This window comes from Nyctereutes procyonoides, unplaced genomic scaffold (assembly GCF_905146905.1).
Source record: "Nyctereutes procyonoides isolate TBG_1078 unplaced genomic scaffold, NYPRO_anot_genome, whole genome shotgun sequence".
Taxonomy (NCBI): domain Eukaryota; kingdom Metazoa; phylum Chordata; class Mammalia; order Carnivora; family Canidae; genus Nyctereutes; species Nyctereutes procyonoides.
The window spans coordinates 19,756,032-19,778,005 of NW_026575042.1; the positions used below are offsets into that span (position 1 = coordinate 19,756,032).

At 37.3% G+C, this 21,974-nt stretch overlaps 1 protein-coding gene across 14 annotated transcripts in view; it reads left to right on the forward strand.

The window, feature by feature from the left end:
* THRB (thyroid hormone receptor beta) overlaps positions 1 to 21,974 on the forward strand; it is a 377,890-nt gene that overhangs the window by 146,598 nt on the left and 209,318 nt on the right. For all 14 annotated transcript variants that reach the window (XM_055321024.1, XM_055321023.1, XM_055321028.1 and 11 more), the window contains one exon: positions 12,768 to 12,839. The gene's annotated coding sequence lies outside the window, so the exon portion shown is untranslated. The remainder of the gene's footprint in view (positions 1 to 12,767; positions 12,840 to 21,974) is intronic.

The window sequence follows — 21,974 nt, forward strand, 5'->3', positions numbered from 1 at the left end:
TTTATTCATGATAGACAGAGAGACAGAGAGAGAGAGAGAGAGAGAGAAGCAGGCTCCATGCAGGGAGCCCGACATGGGACTCGATCCCGGGACCCCAGGATCGCGCCCCGGGCCAAAGGCAGGCGCTAAACTGCTGAGCCACCCAGGGATCCCCTGGCTATATTTTTTTATTACCTTGTCTTTTTCTTTTCTTTTTTTTTTTTTTGCTGAAAGATTGTCATTTAATAAAAATGTGGGATTTATTAGTCAACTACAGTCACAATACAGTCACTATGAACTTCCCCTTCTGTATTCATCCCACCGAACACAAAACAGAGCAGTGTGTCAGTCTGGCTTTCCTCATGTGAGTCACCACCTTATCTTTTTCTTATGGATTTATAGGAATTCTGTATATATTCTGAATTTGATTCCCTTATCAGCCATATATATTGCAAATATTATTTTGCACTTTTCACTCTCATAATGGTGAACAGAAATTCCTAACTTTAATCACGTATTTTTCCAATATTGTTCATCTCTGTTTTGAAGTTTTTTCTTTATCTTTTTCCTTTATTGTTAGTGCTTTTTGCGTCCTATTAAAAAAAACAAAACTTTGTTACCTAAAAATCATTAATATGTTACCTATGTTACAGTTAGAGTCACAATCCACCTGGAATTGATTTTTCTGTATCATATGAAGTCAATGATACTACTATTTATTCAAAGCCACCCCTTTTCTTGCTGCAATACAATATCATCTTTAATGATCAAAGATATATTGGTGGGTCTGTTTCTGGACTCCATTTTTATTTCTTATGATCTATTTGTTTACCTTGTGTCAGCGGCATACCATGTTAGCTAATATAGATTTATAATATTGAACTGGTACTATTGTAGTATTAAGTTTTCTCATGTTCTTTTTCAATGTTGTCTTCTTGGTTCATTGCTTTTCCACATAAATTTTAGAATTAGTTTACTAACTTCCACTAAAAAATAGTTATGTGGTTTTAATGGGGATCATTTTGAACTAATTTGGGGAGAATTGATACCTTTACAGTATTGATTTTTCCAATCTATACTTGTGTATTTCCACCTTCTTTTTTATTTTCAGTAAGTTTGTGTAGTGTTCTGTGTAGAAGGCTCTCATATCTTTTTTAGAATTAATTTTTAGATATTTTATATTTCATGCTAATATAAATGTTACAATTTACTGAATTTTATATCGTAATTGTTTGTTGTTGCTATACAGCAATCCAATTGAGTTATGTATATTGATCTTATATCCAGTGACCTCACTAAATTAACTTATTATTTTTAATAGTTTCTTTGTAGATCTTTTGGGTTTTCTCATACAAATTATAATGTCAAAAAATAGTCATGGTTTTATCTCTTCCCTTCTTCATTTTTTCCTTATTGCAGTAGCTAGGACTTCTAGTGAAATGCTTAATAGAGATGGTTATATAAGGTATGTTTGAGTGTTTTCTAGTCTAAGTGCAAGGCTTCCAGTATTATTAATTAAGATATTTGTTATAGGTTTTATCAGATTGAGAAAGTTTCCTTCCAATCCCAGTTTGCTGAAAGTTTTTATTGTAAATAGATTTGAATGATAGCAAATGCTTTTTTCTGCATCCACTGAGATAATCATATGCTTTTTCCATTTTCTGTTAATAGGATGCTTTATGTTGATTGATTTTCCAATATTAAACCAACATTCTATTTCTAGAATAAATTCCTCTTGCTCATAGTGTGGTATCAGTTAAAAAACATCTCAGGATTCAGTTTGCTAATATTTTGTTTAGTATTTTTTTCCTAAATTCATATGGGATATTAATTTGTAAAGTTAGGGATCCCTGGGTGGCGCAGCGGTTTGGCGCCTGCCTTTGGCCCAGGGCGCGATCCTGGAGATCCGGGATCGAATCCCACGTCGGGCTCCCAGTGCATGGAGCCTGCTTCTCCCTCTGCCTGTGTCTCTGCCTCTCTCTCTCTCTCTCTCTCTCTATGTGACTATCATAAATAAAAAATAAAAAATAAAAAAATAATTTGTAAAGTTATTTTTATAATGTTCTTGCTGAGTTATGGGATCAAAACTAGGTCTACTTCATAAAATGAGTTTCATGTAATGATTTGAGATATGATCCCTCTTTTTCTTTATTATAGTTGAACTACGTAAAATTGGTGTGGTGTTCCCTTAAGTGTGTGGTAAAATTCACCAATAAAGCACTTCAGTACTGGAGAACATTTTGTGAGGAAATTTTTAAGCACAAAAAAGTCAGTTTCTTAAAAGATATAGGACTATTCCCATTTGTATTATTGTTTTCCTATTTGGACAAATTTTTTTTGGTGGTTTATCCATTTCATCAATATTTTCAAATATTGGCACCAAACTGCTGCGCCACCTGAAGCCTGGGGTGTGATCCTGGGGACCCGGGATCGAGTCCCACATTGGGCTCACTGCATGGAGCCTGCTTTTCCCTCTGCCTGTGTCTCTGCCTCTTTCTCTCTGTGTCTATGAATCAATAAATAAAACCTTAAAAACAATATTTTCAAATATTGCCATATGTTTATATATACTCTGATCATTTTAATGTCTGTAAAATCTATAGTGATTCCCTTTTTTATTCCATATTTGTAATTTTTGCCTCCTCTTCTTTTTTCTTGATTAATCTGGCTATATAGGCTTATGGATTTTATTAGTATTTTCCAAGAATAAATTTTTGATTTGGATTATCTTCTCTACTACATCTGTGTTTTCTAAATCATTAATTTCTAATTATTATTTTTTCCTTCAACTTTGTTTACTTTAATTAGGTATTATCTTTATGACTTAATAAGATAGATAAATAAGTCATTAATTTTCAAACTCTCTTTTTTTCTAATAGATGCATTTAAGTATATGCATTTCCCTCCAAGGACACTTTTAGTTGCAGATTACACATATTTTTTAAAAGATTTTATTTATCTGTTTATTAAAGAGAGAGAGAGAGAGAGAGAGAGAGAGAGAGACTAGAGGGAGGGGAGGAACAAGCAGACTCCTTGCTGAGCATGGAGACTGACACAGGGCTCAATCCCAGGACCCCAAAATCATGACCTGAGCTGAAACCAAGAGTTGGTGGCTTAACCATCTGAGCCACTCAGGCACCACAAGCAGCTTATACATTTTTATATGTTCTGTTTTCTTCATATTTTGGTTCATACTATTGTTTAATTTTCATTACACTTTACCTTAACCCGTGGGGTTATATGGAAGTGTAATGCTTAATTTCAAACATCTGTAATTTTTCTAGTTATTGTTTTATTATCAATTTCTAGTTTAATTCTTCTGTGGTTAGAGAACATATTCCATATGACTTTTGATCTTTGAAATTTTTCTGGATTTATTTGTTGCCCAGAACATGGTGAATTTTGGTAAATGTTTAATGTGCATTCTGTGTATTCTATAGTTGTTAGCTACAGTGTTCTAAATGGATTAAGTCAAATTTAGTAATCACATTATCCGTATCTACATCCTAACTCATCTTAAAAAGAATTTTCTATCAGTTACTGAGAGAGGTACATTGAAATCTCCCACTCTGCTGGTGAATTTACTTACTTTTTTTGTTTGTTTGTTTTAGCAATGTTGGCTTTATATATTTTGAAACTTGGTTATCAGATACGTTCAGATTTTAAATTGTTACATCTTCCTATGGGTTGATTTTTTTTTATCATTATGCAGTATCCCTTTGTATCTCTAGCAGTATCTCTTATCATTATGTTAATGTGTCTGATATTAATATAATTCATGTGTATTTCTCCAGTCCTTTTTTTCTTTCAAATGTTGTGTCCTTATATCCAAAATGTGTCTCATTTAAGCATCATTTAACTAGGATTTTTTTTTATATTTAATACATGTATATTACGTGAAGTGTTTAGTCTATTTGTATTTCATGCAAGTACTGATATATTGGGGTTATAACCTATGATATTAGTACTCTTTGATTTTTTTTTTATTTTCCCCAGCTGTTTAGTGTTTCCTTTCCTCTCTTTTGTTTCCTTTTTTAAAAATTAATGAAGCACTTTGTCTCAGTTGTTAGTCATATATTCTTTTACTTTTTTTTAGTGCTTACACAGAAATTACAAATTGTATCATTAATTTATTAGTGGATAATATATGTGACTGCCTACTTGCCAGAAAATTTAAAGGTTTTAGACCATTTTAATTTCATTTACCCCTCCAACCTTTTGTGTTATTGCTTATAGTTCATACATTTTAAACTACATGAAATTACAGTTGTTTTAAACAGTTAATATTCATTTAGATTTGCTGCATATTTTCCATGTTTATTGCTCATCATTCCTTCCTGATTTCCAAGCTCTCATCTGGATATTTTTTTTCCTTCTACCTAATTTATTATGGGTTTTGTTTTTTGTTTTTTGTTCCATGGTCTGTTGGTGGAATATTCTCTTAGGATTGCTTATCTGAAAAAGCATTCATTTTTAAACAGTTTTGTTAAGATATGATTCATATAAAATAAGCTGAGCACATGTAAGATATATAATTTGGTAGATTTTGAAATATGTTATGGTGATATATGATATCACCACAATCACTATAATGAACATATATATCCATTTTCACCAAAAGTTTCCTTATGCCCCATTTGATTCTCCATGTACAGAACATAACTTTGAGGGCATTTGAAACAAGCCCATCATTTCCTGGACCTTTGCATTGAGTTCAGCATGGAAGTAAAAAAAAGGTCTTCCAGTTTCCTGGGCCAGTATAATAATAGCAACAACAGCTAACACTTATATCATGTTTATATGTACCAGACACTGTTCTAAGCACTTCACATATTTTAGTACTTGATTTGTTGAATTTACTCTTCATCACAACTTTATGGATTGAGTATGATAATCAGGCCCATTTTACCATTGAGGAAGTGAGGTAGATACTAGAGGATGTCTGAGGGCATAATCAAATATGAGCATCCTTTGACCTGGTGAAAATCTTCTACCTGGAGATTCACCAGTGTCTCAATACTAAGCACAAATGTTTTATTTTTAATCTTTTTTTATCTTCAAAAATTTGGAAAATATAGGTAGGTATACAGAGTAAAATTTAAATCACCAATAATCCAACCACTCAAAGATTACAACTTCTGCCAATTAATTGTATCCTTTGAGTCTTTTGCCATTATAGATAATACCACATGCACATCTTTGTCATCATGGCTTTGTATGTAGCCATAATCATTACTTAAGAAAAATTCTAAGAAGTAGAAGTGCTGAATAAAAGAACATGAAAAACATCGGGCTTTTAGCGCACTCACTAATGTTTTACTAGTTGAATGGGTAAAGATATGGGGGAGAGTACACAGTAAGTAGATAAGTATCAAGGTGAATGAATGTCAAAGAAGTCACATGTAAGGAAGAATATTCCAATACCAAAGTACAGGTAAGAAAGTTTCCAAAGGAAGTCTGGCATGATGATTTTGTATATCTATTTTTTTCCTTTTGGAAAGAGAAAATAGATTTTATTTATTTTTTTGAGAAAATAGATTTTAATTATTTTTAATAAATAGCTTTCTTTTGGTAGATACCACTGGATTTGGAGATGTATAGCCTTTTGCTGTCTCTTTCTTTGTTATTACTGTTAATTATGTTGCTCTAATTACAATTGTGTTCACTCAATCAAAAGAATCATTACAAAGTTCATTCTGGTATAGAATCTGGACTGACAGCCTCAATGCCCAGCTTCTGCTATTGCTCCTTCATGGGTAGCGGTTTCCCTGCCATGCTTTGTTTGGAGATCCTCTGGGGGTGGTTCTCTGGAGTGATGAATGCCATCTTTGTTTAAGGGGGCAGAGGGAGAATAATCTAATTCTACCAAAGAGACAACAGTAAAACGATCCTGTGTTTCCATTGCTGTTGGAAAAAGAACAGTAAATGACAGCAAAACTGAATAGCTTGATACTTGCATAGTATAAATTACCCAGCGGAAGAGATGTGTTGAGAAGGAGAGTGAAGATTTGATCTCTGCCTTTCAGTTTGCAGTCATTGTCAACCGCGAAGTACAAAAGTTGGCCCAGCAAACCTTGGCTTCATCCAGGAGGCCAGGGAGAGAGCCAAGAGATTTTTTCCCCCTGCAGTTGCTTAGGATTGGTCTTTTGTGAATATGTTTACATCGGTGAATAAAGTTAAAGTACTTTAGTCATTTTACTACAGTAGTGTTTTTCAGACTATGGGCTGTGCCCTATTAGAGGGTAATGAAATCAATTTAGCAGGTCATTACTAATTTTTCTTTAATGAAATAGCATATAAAATAGAATAGGATAAGATAGAGTTGAATGGAATAGAAAATATCCAAGTGCAACACACAAGTAAGAATATCATATTGTAGTGGGATGCCTGAGTGGCTCAGCAGTTGAGCGTCTGCCTTCAGCTTAGGGAGTGCGTGATCCTGGTGTCCAGGGATCGACTCCCACATCGGGCTCCCTGCAGGGAGCCTGCTTCTCCCTCTGCCTGTGTCTCTGCTTCTCTCTGTGTGTCTCTCATGAATAAAGAAGTAAAATCTTTAAAAAAAATTATATTGTAGAACTTTTGTTTTAGTGAGATATGTATGCACAATCTACATTTATGTACATGTGTTGCAGATTAAAACACACTTTTAATTGTGAGTCATGGTCAAATAATTATAGCCAGGAATTTTTTACATTTAAAGATGGGGGTTTTTTCCTGGAAATATTTTTGTATATAGACAAATTTCCAAAACTTGTTTAGAGTTGAACAGATTGAACTTTAGGGTTCGGGGCTGAGGTGAGCAGAGAAAGTCCTCATATTGACATGGACAGTAATTATAGTCTTGCTGATCAAAACTCCAAGTAGAAAAAAGGGTGGACAGTTTCCCCTTTGCTGTCCTGCCTGCTGCCCCCTTCCAGTGTAGTCAATAAACTTCTATCTCCTTTTACAAAGAAAACAAAACAAAACATCCAAACAGAAAAAAAAAATCTGACTTATCTGAATCCAACTTTATTATGGTCCTATAGAGAAAGCACCTCTGATAATGACACTTCTTTTCAAACATCAGCTAGAAAACTCCCCAAGGTGAGAAAACCACCATAGTGCCATTCAAATACCAAACCAAAGGTCACCAGACTGACGAGAGGATGGCTCATTTTAATACTGAATACTTACTTGCCTGTGATTGGAACTAAGAATTTACCAGTGAAGTTACTAGTAGTTGATTGTAATGACATGTGCTAATTTCAAATTTTTATGATGATAATTTCATAATAAAATAAGTTTTCATGGATCAAAGTTTTTCCCTCTAATTCGGCTTTATTTAAATCTGTGTTAACTGCTTTGAGTTAACATTAACTAGATTCATGAACTTGGGTAAGATCTAGCTGATGGCCCAACTGTATATAAATAAGTTCCTCAAATGTGGGAAATATGCATATAATACATATATACAGGTCATATCAGTATATATAATACATTCTGCCAATGATATATCCATTCATTGGTACTTCATTCTTATGAAACTAAAGAACAGTCAATACACTAAATAAAAATAGTTGCTCTAGAACAAGGCACTGGCTGCCTGGGGTGCTATTTGAGAAAGATTTGGAGATGGTATTTGGACTCAGCAATAAGGAAAGGTTGCATTTGAATAGTGATATCTGTGATGAACATAGGTGGTATCTTGGAAGCATGGATTGATTTTTCTCTGTTTTATAGGGGGAAGGAAAGGAATAGCAGACAGATATAGCCCAGAATTAAACCTTTTAGCATCTCTCATTCTCATTTTACTTCTGTTTACATTCATCTAGATTATTTAAGACGGTGCCTCATAAATATTTGTCTGTTTACTCCTTTCATTACCACTGTCACAGTTACATTTTCAATCTTCACTAAAAGGAGTATTAAAGAATCTTTCTAGATCACTTCCCTGCTGCTGGTGCTTACAATTTTTGATAGGATCAGGAGTCATGGGTTCCATTGAAAACCATGTGAAAGCTATGTACCATCTCTCATAAAACTGAATGCTTACACAAACTCCTGCCAATTTGTTCAGAAGAGTTGCAAATTCTCTGAGGTGCACTTTATTAAAAAACCCCTAGTCTAGCTGTCTCCCTCCAATCTATGTCCCTCCAATCTCTATCAGAGTGACAGTCCTAATGCATAATTTAGATCATATTACTCTCTGCTCAAAACCATCTTGTTTCTTGCTGCCTTTGGAACAGGAGTCCAGTCTGCTGGATTGGAATCCAGACTCTTTCAACCTCTCACTTTTGTAGCCCCATTGCCCCCTGCCTCCTCCTCCCAAGTACACAATCTTCTAAGCTGAACCAGAATACCTACTATTTCCCCCAATACTGTCTGTACTTTCTTTCCGTAGTTGCTGCCACCTGAACATCCTCTGCTACCTGAACATCCTCTCTCTCTTTTACCTATGCAGGCCCTTTCTAACCTTCAAGCCCAGTCTTTCTGATTCTCAGTATTCTGCAAATGGAGCCCTCAGCAATGAGTAACACTTAGTGTAGTGTCTTGCACATCATCATGATGTATTTCCCCTTTGTCCTCAGATCTTTCCCCTGCATTACTGAGAGGCTGCCCCTGAATGTTGTGCTTGCTGGCCAGTTCCCTGAGTCAGTTGGCCTCCATTTGGGTTCAACCCCTGGGAAGCCCTGGAGGGAGAATGGAAGATTGAAGGAAGAGAGAAGCCAGGATATTTCTTTCCCACCCTCTCTGCCTCATACAGTATCTTAAATGAAGGCAGTGTCTCTCCTCTAGGGCTTCAGCTCCAACTAGAGAGGCCCTTTGAGCTTCTGCTGGGTGACCTTGGACCCAGGGCTCCAGTATTGATACTCTTTTTTGTATCAATAGGATTTCCCGCAATTATTTGGCTCCTGGACACCTTATTCTCCTGTTTGCCTTTATATCTTTCCCTTCACCTGTGTAATGGATTTCCTACATTTTAGTCCTTCTGGTTAAATACTTAGACCAGTTTAGATTTTCCTGGTTGAACCTTAATTGATACTGAATTTTATTACCTAATTTTAAACCATCTTCTATGTGGGTATCTTTTTGTTTTGTTTTGTTTTTGTTTTTAGTGAACCAGATGTACATCCTGTGTCAGTTATCTAGTACTTGATAGCATTGAATGGGGTTACTTGGGGTAGTAAAAAATTACCTCAAAACTCAATAGTTAGAAATTGGCATTTGTAAGTTCATGAGTCTGAGGGTTGGCTGGGTGGTTCTTCAACTTTCAACTGGGCCCACTCCTGTATATGTGTTAGCTGTAGGTCAACTAGGTGGCTCTGCTCATCTTGCCTGGGCTCTCGTACTTACAGGGCCGGACTAGTCTAGGCTGATCCAGTGTAGCCTTGGCAGGGACAGCTAACATGAGTCAACTTCATTCTGTGTTTCTCAACCATGACAGGCTAGCTGAGGCATCTTCTCATGGCAATCACAGAGCAGGAGAAAACACGTAAGCATAACAAGAACTTTTTCAGACTTCTAAAAGCAGCATCTCTGCTTACATTCCACTGGCCAAAGCAAGTCAGATGACCAAAATCAGAATCAAAGAGGACAGTAAACTAGATTCAGCCTCTTTAGTGCAAAATTACATGACAAAGGGGTAGGTACAGGGAGGGGTAAAGAATGTAGGCCATAATGCAATATAGTCTATCTTAGACTTCATAAGATTAGATAAGAGAGCTGAAACTAGAGACATAGATTAATAGAGAGATAAACAGATGACATTATTTTTTTTTGCCAGATTAACCCTTTTAAAACAAAATTTTGCAATAAGATACACATGGTATATTCGCTTGTTTGTTCGGTATGGTTCATTTGTACATAGTTACTGACTGAAAAAGAAATTGACCAAGTAAAGAGCCATTTATAAATAACATATTAATAAACCAAGTTAAAGGAACTTTATTTTTCCTTTAACCTTCAATTTGCATTAATCGGGAGCAGTCACGAGAAATTGTGCCAAATTCACCTCAGGTCAGATGGCTCAATAAAATGAACTGTTTCATGCCTAGAAATAAATATATTCCAAATATAAATATGAATCAGTTACAAAACAGATTCTTTTGAAAGTACAAAATAACCACACTGTTAATATATTTGTGCCTCAATTAAAAATGTGTAAAGAGTACACATTCTAGGCTAAAGTTGTCCCAGGGAGTGATTCTCATTTTTGCTTTGAATCTCATATAAACAAACTGGGTAGGCTCCTTTGAGCCATGAGCAAATTCATGGCCCCCAGTTTTCTAAGGAGAAGAATAATTAAAAATGGGAATGTTTAAGTTGGAAAGGTCTGGGGCTTGACTTTGCTACTTTAAATTTCCTTCATCACTGAGAAATCACTTTGAATTCGTCTACTTAAAGTACTCTAATATGGTTTGCTCTTGGTTTGAGGCATGCCATGAAAGAGATACTGTTGGGGACCCCTGGGTGGCTCAGTGGTTTAGCGCCTGCCTTCAGCCCAGGGCATGATCCTGAAGTCCGGGGATCAAGTCCTGCATTGGACTCCCTGCATGGAAACTGCTTCTCCCTCTGCCTCTCTTTCTCTCTGTGTCTCTCATGAATAAATAGATAAAATCTTAAAAAAAAAAAAAAAAGAGGTACTATCTGTTGGGATTATAGCAAAATTCGGAAATACCCTTAGTCACACTGTTTTTCAATTTCCCTCTCTACAGTTTTATCTTAAAACCTGGGCCTGTTCTTAGTAATTCAAAGTGAAGCCCATGACATCTTACTACCAGGATGAGGTTCCTAGCTAGCTTTTTCACTGTTTGACTTTGGGCAAAAATGTTAAACCTTCCTGTGCCTCTCCTTTCCTCATCTGAAAAATGATCATATAATCATTGTGAGGATTTAACTAAGTGAAATTGGGTAAAAGATTAGCACAACTCAGCCTACATACAAAATGTCCTTAATAAAGGTTACGTATAAAATGCTTCTTCTTATGAATCATTACATGAGAATTTTTAGGTTGTTTTCATTGAGTCAGGTTCACATATGTTTTTTCAAAATCTAAATCAGAATTATATCCTCAAAAAATAAATGAGATTCAATATTATTTTCATACAAAAGGCACTGTTTGTTTTTAAATATCAACATCAAGGATAGTGGTGTATATTTACTTGTATTCACCATAAAGCCACAACGACAGTTACAAACACTAACTTCTTCTTGGGCTTGTCAATTTATTCTTTGAGAATGCTTTTAGAATATCCTTCTTAAAAATGTCTTGGTCTTCAGCCTCATATTCTCAGATTTTATGATTTTCCAGCAAACAGTGAAGTGATATTGATGGCTTGGGATTTCAAGTCTATTACAAGAGCAGTGGACAGAGACTGGTGAAAGTAGATAAACACAACCTCAAAGTCTTCCACCATGTTGTTTTAAAAGGAAGGAAAATTAATAATAAGCCAATCAATTTTTAACAAGTATATTTTGCCCTTTAACACTCTTAGTGTTAGACTAACACTTAGACTCCTTCTGCATGGAGTCATGGTGTAGAAGAGCCACTGTTAAAACAAGACACACAGCATTTTGAAGAGCCACCGTCCATCACAGAGGAAATTCACACATCCGCACATGCATATGTACACCCACACAGACCTAGCAATCACTTTAATGATATAACAAGTGCTTTTATGGTGCTATAAATGTAGGATGTTGAGTGAAAAGACAATGACTGAGCATATATTCATCCAATGTCACAGCTACAGGGAATGGTACAGACCAACATAGTTAGCTATACCATATACAATGTTGAGTCAAAAATTCAGAATGATATATACACAGAGATTCATATCATAGAGGTAATTTGGAAATGCACACTGTTCGTTGTCCTGGATACATATATTGTATGTAAATGTTAAAAAAAAAGTGGACTGGAAAAATACAAACAAATTCATGGTCTGGCCTTAGAGTGTGGTCGCCAAGATTATACCCATGCTATTTTCTAATTTTTAAAAAATGCAGATATGACACATTTTATCAACGGTCCATTTCAAGAAATGGGAATGCAGACATTTGCTCTACTAATCTCTGTTTTTCTGAGTTCTAAGTTCCCTCACAACAACAAAAATTGTGGGAGCACAGTTAACTGAAAAGCAGCTTCTTGCTTGCTATACAGACAGACAGTTGGAGCCACCATCAGCTGCACAAGTAGATGCCACAGTCTGTTTGGCCATCTCTTTCATCTGTTTATACTTGTGGGAAGTGTCCACAGCATAATCATAGCTGGACACAATCTATAGACAGCTCCATAGTTCAAAGCCTGGATATGTCCCCCTGACGAATACCTGTCATTTCACCACAGGGCACAGCTGATGCTTCTGTTGGTTGAGACTTATCCTGGAAATTGTCCTCTGAGGCCAGTCAGGCCTTCTTTAGCACGAAATCTCTAAACTGTTTAAGATTTACATTTGCCCTTTAACCATTTTCCCAGGCTAGCAGTCTAAAATTCCTGAGTCTTGTCTACAGCAAGGCAGGTCTTTAGGATCCCCAAACATTGTCCCATGCCTACAATGTGTTATTAAACTTCTGTGTTCAAGTTCCTTTCTCTGAAACCATCTCCCCTTTGGAATGAGATTTTTATCTTAGTCTATTTGCATTTATTCAAAATCAGAGACAGCTCTGAAACCAGACCCTATTTAAACATAGAAAGAAGAGCTGTTGCAGATTAAACAAATGTTGGGGGACTTAAAAAGAAGAAGGAAAGAAAGAAAAACAAAAACAAAACACTTCTATTTACCTTCTTGTGTTTCCTTTTTTTCCAGATCTGCGGTTTCCTTCCCATTGGCCAGCCTGTGTGGGTGCCAACTTCTGCACGTGATTTAATGGATCAGAAGGTCAGATGTCAGGCTTGACTTGGCTGTTTGCAGACTCGTGATCTTTATGATTAATTGTCACTCTTTAGCACTAGGGGAATTACCTTCTAATTCATGCCTTTGCTGCGGTTGTTATTTAACATACTTTTGACCTCTAAGTATTCTGGAGGAATATAAAACATTAAATGGGCTGGAAAAGCATAATGGAGAAAAGGAAATCTGCAAGAATTAATTTAGGGTGAGAATAACAATCAGACAATGAGAGAGGGGAGCTGTATTTCATTTGTTTGTTACATCGGGAAGTTGTACTCAAGGAAGATCCAGCAGTCCTCTCCAGGTCCCTTTCGGTTGAGTGCTAAGAAAAAGGGTCAGGAATAGCTGATCAGTGGGTCGGTCAGAGCACTGAGAGGGGATAGGGCTCAGCACCTGCACAGTGCACATTCCCTTGCTTCCTGGGCAAGCCCCCAATGCTCCCACTGGTCCCCAGATGTTTAGTAATGTCAAACAGGCTTGTTTGGAAGGTTAGGTTATAATTTGGAACTCAGTTTGTTTACATTATTATAACAACAGTTTCAGTTTGTCTCTGCAGTTAAGATTATGTGAGCACTTATCCTTTCTGTATTTATTATTTTTAGCAGTTTAAAAGCTAACTGTGAAAAGTGGCTTTCTGGCTGTCAGGTGACATTCAGGCTGGGCCAGGGGCTGATGGAGTCTATAGAAATGCTCATGGCTGTGAGAGTCAGGTCTTTTGAATGCTGTCTTTGTACCTCCCCTTGCCCGGGGCCTCTGGCTTATTGTCTAGGCGCCTCAGTTGGGATGGCGCTATCTGATGGTAACCACTACTAATATTACAGTGCTCGGTGCCCAGGCCCTCCCTGGGGGCCCCCAGTCTGGCTGCCTCTGTCTCCCAGCCCTCCTCAAGGGAACCAGTCAAAAGCTCTCATATCAGAAAGCACTATTTGCAATTTATAGAATGTTTGAGGGAAAAGTATCAGTAAGGATCACCTGGACCTGCAGTTCTCTAACTTTTTTTTTTTTTACAAAAAACCCTTTGCCCAAATGAAATCTCCCAGAGAACCCCAATTTGTAAGATGTGGAAAAAGTACAGCTGTTCCGTTTGAAGGTGAGGAGGGTTATGGCAAACCCCACCCTTCAGCCTCCTCTTCACCCACCCCAGTCAGGATGACTCCTCAGGCACCCCACCCCCTTGCAAGAGACCTCCCAACTCTTCAGGATCCTGGCACACCATTCTTACAAGGCGATCCCTTCCACTTACAGATAAAGAGGTGATTTTTATACATACTTTAGACATGAGACATTAGACACTAAGACACAAAAGAGTACCCACTGTAGTTATCCATTCTCATATGTCTCTAGAGAAGGCAAAACTCATCTGTGATGATAGAAACAAAATAGTAAGTATCTTGAAGAGAAGAAGAGATTGATTCGGAAGGGGCAGAAGAGAATTTTCTGGAATAATAGAAATGTATATCTTTCTAGAAGTGCAGGCTACACAGCATTTGTCAAAACTCCTTTGTGCTTTTTACTGTCTGTAAATTATACCTCCATCAAAAAATAAAAGCAAAGAAGGAAAATAAGGCAAAAAGATAAATGAATTAGGCATTTAATAAACAAATACTGATGAGCTTCCTTAAATATTGAAAATACTAGTGAACTTCCTTAAAGCTAGGTAGACTATTTATTGAGTGGTCTCTAAGGTCATTCATTATGCAGTTTCAGAAGACAGGAGGCCATGCTCCTCTTCCAGCACATTCTTTGTTCAATAATCACCAAAACCAGGGGAAACAAATTTTCTCAGAGAATACCAGAGGATGGAACCATTGAATACTTTTTGGGATCTTCTAACCTGTGATGTGGCTAAAAGGTAATATGTGGGCAGTCTGAGAGTGGAAATATTGAATATAGTACTTGATTCATGCATTCCTTTTGCATGTACTATACATGTACTATTGATAATGCCCTAGAAGGTCTTTATAATGTTTTAATTCTTTGCTCCCCCTCATCTCACTGCTTTTCTATCACCTATAAAATGCAAGATTCTTCTTCCCATATCTTAGCAGAGTAGAACTTCTGGTGACTAAGGTTGGAATTCAGGCCTCAAGTGACACTTGTAGAACAGGGCTAATTCATGTACTGTCTTTCTGCTTTAGGCATGTGTTGAGTATTCTCACAGGATTGCACAGTATACCTGTGCAATAGACACATTGACCCTTAAAAAATAGTTTCTTTTTTCTGAAATACTTTGACCCAACTCTATTTAAGCTTTTCTATTTTTGTGTTTTAGAAGTCCTGCAGTAACATGAAAGATAATTGTTTAGGGTGAAATGCAGCTAAGGGCGTAGGCCAATGCCAGATGGGACCCAGTTAAGAGCCTCTGCATTTACAGCCTCATGAGAACACTAAGCTGGCAGACAGAAGAAAAATATTTCATTTTGTTTTAGTTTTTTAGTCTTTTTTTTTAATGGTTTTAAAGATTTTTTTATTTAAATTCAATTTAATTAACATATATTATTAGTTTCAGAGGTAGAATTCAGTAATTCTATCAGTTACATATAACACCTAGTGCTTATTACATCACATGCCCTCCTTAATGTCTATCATCCAGTTACCCTATCCCCCTTCCCCCACACCACTGCCTTCCAGCGACCCTATTTGTTTCCTAGAGTCAAGAGTCTCTCATGGTTTGCCTCCTTCTCCATTTCCATCTTATTTTATTTTTTCTTCCCTCCCCCTATGTTCATCTGTTTTGTTTCTTAAATTCCACATATGGGGGCACCTGGATGGCTCAGTCAGCTTGGCAGCTGCCTTCAGCTCAGGTCATAATCCCAGGGGCCTGGGATCGAGCCCTGGGTTGGGCTCCCTACTCAGCAAGCGTTCTGCTTCTCCTTTTCCCTCTGTCCCTTCCCTCCCCCACTTGTGCTCTCTCTCTCTCTCTCTAATAAATAAATTTTTTTTTAAAAAAAATTCCAACATATGAGTGAAATCATATGGTATTTCTCTTTCTCTGACTAACTTACAGGGGGGAGGGACAAGGCAGACAGAGGGAAAGGGGCTTCTGGACCCTGAGATGATGACCTAAGCCAAAATCAAAAGTTGAACACTTAACTGACTGAGCCACCCAGGTGCCCCAGAAAATGTTTTTGAAAGAAATTGATGGCAGTGTTAGGAAATGTAGAGAGGGGGTCACGTGGAGCCAGAGCAAGAGGGATTTGAAGATACTCAAATGTTTCAGCCTTTGAGGCTATGCAGACAAATTCTACTACTTGAGTGATTTCCCAAAAAAGGGCCAAGGCCTATTTAACTCACAAGGTTGATCCACATTAACAAAAATTAGGTTCACTAATGAAGCCATGGCATAAAGGAACCATCCATAGAAAATAACATTTTAAATAACCAGAACCTATTTTAACCCACACATTCCATGCTTTGCACATACAGATTTCCTAATCAAATCAAATTTAATTGAGCAAGATTTTTATTTAACCAATTTAGTTTAATGTGCATAAGAGCAGAAATAAAATTACACGATCTAAGAGTTTGGGCAGAATGTGATTTTTTTGCAATTTTATGCCCATTTAAAAGGAACTGTTTCGGGATCCCTGGGTGGCGCAGTGGTTTGGCGCCTGCCTTTGGCCCAGGGCGCAGTCCTGGAGACCCGGGATTGAATCCCACATCGGGCTCCCGGTGCATGGAGCCTGCTTCTCCCTCTGCCTGTGTCTCTGCCTCTTTCTCTCTCTCTCTCTGTGTGTGACTATCATAAATAAATAAATAAATAAATAAATAAATAAATAAATAAAGGAACTGTTTCTTCACATCATTAAGAGTCAACTTGTCTAAATAGAAACTACAAGATGGAAATTGTATGTATTTTCCATCCCAGTGATTTGGGGACTGTGATTCTCCTGGAGCCAACGTTCTTAAAATTTATGCATGTATGTATGTATGCATTTATCTATAGGTCACGTGGTCTTAGGACAATGCAACCTGTGTGTAGTCCTAGTTATTCATGAGAATGAGGATAAAATGTCAATAATTTAAGTCCAATCTATTGATATTTTTTCCCAGTGACTTCTAAAAATCAGTATCAACCATTCAGCTGATTATAAGGGGCTGTTAACAACTGGGAAAATATCCAGATTTGAGTTATATCCCATTTTCCTTCATCGAGTATTTTTCTTATGATGCCATTGGGATAATAACTGAAAAACAGGATGAAAGAAAAGTAACAGGCACTTTAATATGTATATTATTATTTTTATTATTATTGGTTACTAGACAAGAAAAATGAGGGTAAAATGAACAGAAGCAATAAAGACATAATTGTCACAGTGTCAGGGTGCGGCTTGAACTCAGGTCTTTCTTTCTGTAATCCCCTGTCTTAAGAAAAGAAGCAATGACTCAGAACTACTCATAATATTACACTGACTGGATTGGAGAAGTAGCTGCATTTGTGAAGAGAATAAGCTATTATTTGGGGCCTGCCCATAACAGAAAACCACAAATACAGTGACAAACGCTCAAAAGTTTGTTTTTCTCTCCACAGCAGCATAAGGTAGTTCTACAACGATCAAGGACTCAGGCACCTTCTATATTTCTATACTTCTATTCTTACCACATGACTATATCCTTAAGGTTACCTCATGGTTCAAGATAGCTCTCAGGAAGCAGGAAAGATGGGAAGAGGGCAGTGAAAGGCATCCATCACTGGCGCTATGTTTTTTCCTCTTTAGGAGGCCTTATCAGAATTCCCACCCCACAATTTTACCTACATTCTACCAATTCCTAGTTGTAAAAGAAGCCAGAAAATGTAGTTGGGTACTTTTCTATCCAGAAGTAAAATTAAATTTGGTAAAAAAAAAAAAAAAAAAAAGAATATCATGAACTAGGACTAGTAGACCTAGTCACAGTTAGACAAGTATGAGAAGCTTTTCAATTTTGGAGAGGAATGATCAGGGTGGTTCTTTAGAGGAAATGATCTTGTAGCCAACTGCATGATGCATAAAAGGGGGAGCAGTAAAAAGTATCTCTGAGGGATGCCTTGGGGACTCAGTTGTTTAAGCATCTGACTCTTGATTTGGACTCAGGTCCATCAGGATCTCAGGGTCATGAAATCAAGCCCCACGGCAGCCCAGCATGCAGCTTGCTTCAGATTCTTCTCTCTGTTCTCCCTCTGCTCTTCCCCTCCTCCCCTCTAAAAAGAAAAGTAGCTTTGGGGACTTCAGTTTGTGGTGATAAGCTTCTTATTAGTGAAGTTGCATTAGGGACAAGAGAGATGAATGTGATAGAATTTGTGAAGAATGAACTGGCCAAAGAGAATATATTTATCAGCTAACTGTGTAGTTCAAAATTGTGTTTCCATAAATACACACACATACACACATGTGTGTGGGCTGTGTTTATGTATATAAATACATTATATACGTGTATGTGTATTCATATACATATATAGGAATGGCAACCCAGGAAACAAATTTAGCTAAACTTCTAAGACACAGGATCCGGATAAACAAAAAAGTTACATGGTACTTGTCTATACAGAAAATTGGCTGGGAATTTATGATGCATTTTCTTGGCAATGGATAAATAACACACGCATGCATACATAAATACACGTATGCATACCTACAACACAAACATAAAACTATGCTAGGCCTCCGTAACACCAATAGCAATGATCTTCAGAGTTTGTCATCCCTAAAAAAAGAAAAAGGAAAAACAAAAAGGGGCTAAAAATAATAGATTTTAAAAGGAATGAGAGGAGAAGGAGCTGTAAAGATAACTAAGAAGTCATCATAAAAAGCCAAGCTAGAGAATAAAGGAAAGTCAGGATGGAGAAGGAAACCAGTTTTTCTTTCATTTCTTCTTTCTTCCTTCTCTCCTCCCTCCCCCACCTGCCACCCCCACTTCCTTCTTTCCTTAATTTTAGGAGGAGTAGAATCAAACTTTAGTAACTATATTTTCATAGACTTTTCATTATGAGCCCCCAAATGAAAAAGAATTTAACCTCCAGGTCATCATCACATCCCTTTTGTTAAACCAGAGTACACCAGGTAATGTCTTGCCATTTTGTAGATAACAAAATCAAAGCAGGTGGTGCTGGCAAGTTGGAAGCAGAGATATCTGGCATAGCTGTTTGGGAACTGCATTGCATGCATGGTACATAATACACCCATATACACATAATACACCCATAAATGGACAGACACATCCCTCGTGTATGTGATCCAGAGGCCTGAGCAAAGATGGCCAAGTTTCTCAGTATGACTCTTTTGGTCCTTTGTGTTTGACACCTTTGGCTGCAAAGCAAAAATAACTTTTCATTTTAGCTTTTAGAATCATCTACCATTGAATAAGCATAACTTGATTTTCTGATTATAAGCCCCTTCAATCACATTTTGTAAAGCTAATGTGCACCCTGTTTTAGCCACCAAATGTTGGAGAGGGGCAGATTTGGTTGGGCACAGGCTGCCTGCTACTCTAGGTGTCTTCTCAAGAAGCCTGCTGAGGCAAAAGTAGTCATTTCTTCTGTAACATCCTGGAAGATGTCTCTCATTCAGAAGTAAATGCCAGGGCACCTGGCTGGCTCAGTCAGTGGAACATGCCACTCTGGATCTCAGGGTCATGAGTTTGAACCTCATGTTGGGTGTAGAGATTACTTAAATAAATACATAAATTTTTAAAAAAATTTTAAATAAAAATCAAAAGTAAATGCCTGTTCACATACATGCCTCATGTCGGGTGTAGAGATTACTTAAATAAATACATAAATCTTCTAAAACTTTTTAAATAAAAATCAAAAGTAAATGCCTGTTCACATATATGAGAACAAGTAACACCAACTGTAAAATCGTAGCTACCTTGGCAAGAGAAGAGAGGGGGATAGGTCATTAGTGTTTTGTTATGTTTCATTTCTTATAAAGAGAGAGATAAAGCAAATAGACCAAATATGAGTGGTGAGTACATGGGTTTGTAATATTGTTTTATATACCTGTTGATATATGCAGTATTTCATAATTTAAAAAAAATTAAATTAAGCAAGTACTCTTCACATAGACAAAGTGATTGGAACCCTCCTATTCTTTACTCCATCCTAACAATCTACTTACAATCTACTTATAATCACATATCATCCTTCTGTGTTTTTGCATATGCTACTTCACCCTGCCCACTCTACTCTTTTCCCAAATAACTCCTCTTCACCTGTCCAGATTCAACAGTGGTTATCACATTCTCTAGGAAGCCTTGCTGTCTCCTTACTCCCAATTCATATCTGCGTTTGAAGGCTCTGCTCATGTCTCTAAGAACACTGTGCATAATTGTACCGTGGTATGTGTTACACTCTTGTGTAAACCCCTGGTTTGTTTCTGTGACTCCCAGGACTATTACCTCTGGTTGAACTGTAATATTCCAGTGAGTACCATTTACACAATTTCCAACCTTCCCAATTGTGTGGGTCAGTCCTGCCTTATTCCTGCCAGAGAGAGACCATCATTTTACCTCTATGCAGAATATCTTGCCTAGTCCAAATGCAGAGTAGATATATACTCACATAGCAAACATTGATTAAATAATGAAAAAATGAGCAGTCAACCAAACTATAGTTGCCTTGATGAAGAATTCTCTAGAAAAGTGGTTCTCAAAGTGTGGCTTTTGCACCACAGCATCTACATCACCTGGGAACCTGTTAAATGAAGATTCTCAGGCCCCACCCCAGACCTACTAAATCAGAAACTCTGGAGGTGGAACCCAGGAAACTTTAACAAGCCCTCCAGAGGATTCTGATGCACACTTAACTTTGAGATATATTAACTTAGACTGATCAAAACAAAAAGCAGAGATTTCATGTCATGTCAGTTAAGTCTGGAAAAATGAAAAGAGTTGTCTGGGGAACAGTAAGAGTAGAGGGTAGGCAGAAGAAAGCATATGAAAAGACAAAGGGGCATGATATGTAATTTATAAGTTGATTGTTTTGGATAGAGTGAAGAATTCAGGCTGATAGGGCAAGAGAGCTGATGATCAGGTGTTGGATCATAGAAGTCTGTCTAAGATATTTGGATGTTAATCTGACAGCAGTAGGGAGCCGTTTTAAAAAAAATCAAACAAGGTAGTGATTTGATCTAGTTTAATATTTCAGAAAGAGTCCTATGGCAAGGGTGTGGCAGATGTGATGAAGTGAGCTTGGCCACTATGGGGCACATAACCAGCTATTCATTAGCCCAGCTGTAAAATGATGAGAGCTGAACTCAGTCAGTTCCTCTGGGAATGAAGAAGATGGGATGGGTTCAAGAACTATTACAAAAGCAGAATTTTTTTATTTATTTATTTTTTATTTATGATAGTCACAGAGAGAGAGAGAGAGAGAGAGAGAGAGGCAGAGACACAGGCAGAGGGAGAAGCAAGCTCCATGCACCGGGAGCCCGACGTGGGACTTGATCCCGGGTCTCCAGGATCGTGCCCTGGGCCAAAGGCAGGCACCAAACCGCTGCGCCACCCAGGGATCCCCAAAAGCAGAATTGAAAAAACATAGGAATAATAGAATTCAGAAAGCAAAGGAGAAGCCATCAAGGATGGCTCCTGTGTCTTCTACAATGGAAGTACATTGCAACCCATTCACTAAACTAAGAAAGACAAGAGGAGGAGGAGATTTGAGGGCTGGAGTGGCAGCTGGAGAAGGTAACTTTGATTGGGACAGGTGAAGTTGGACGTGTTTCTGAAACATTCATATGGAGGCATCAAAAGCTCACAGATTTCGGGATCCCTGGGCGGCTCACCGGTTTAGCGCCGCCTTCAGCCTGGGGCGTGATCCTGGGGTCCCGGGATCAGGTCCTGCATCGGGCTCCCCACATGGGGCCTGCTTCTCCCTCTGCCTGTGTCTCTGCCTCTCTCTCTCTCTGTGTCTCTCATAATAAATAAATAAATAAATAAATAAATAAATAAATAAATAAAATATTTTTTAAAAAAGCTCACAGATTCATCCTAGGCTGGAAATTTCAGTTTGGTATCTAGGTATTAATCATTTATGTATCGTTATAAACAATGCTGCAGTAAATATGCAAAAATTTTGTCTTAATATTTGATGATTTCCATAAGAGATATTTCTAGAATAAAAGTTGTTGATAAATATAACCAGATTAT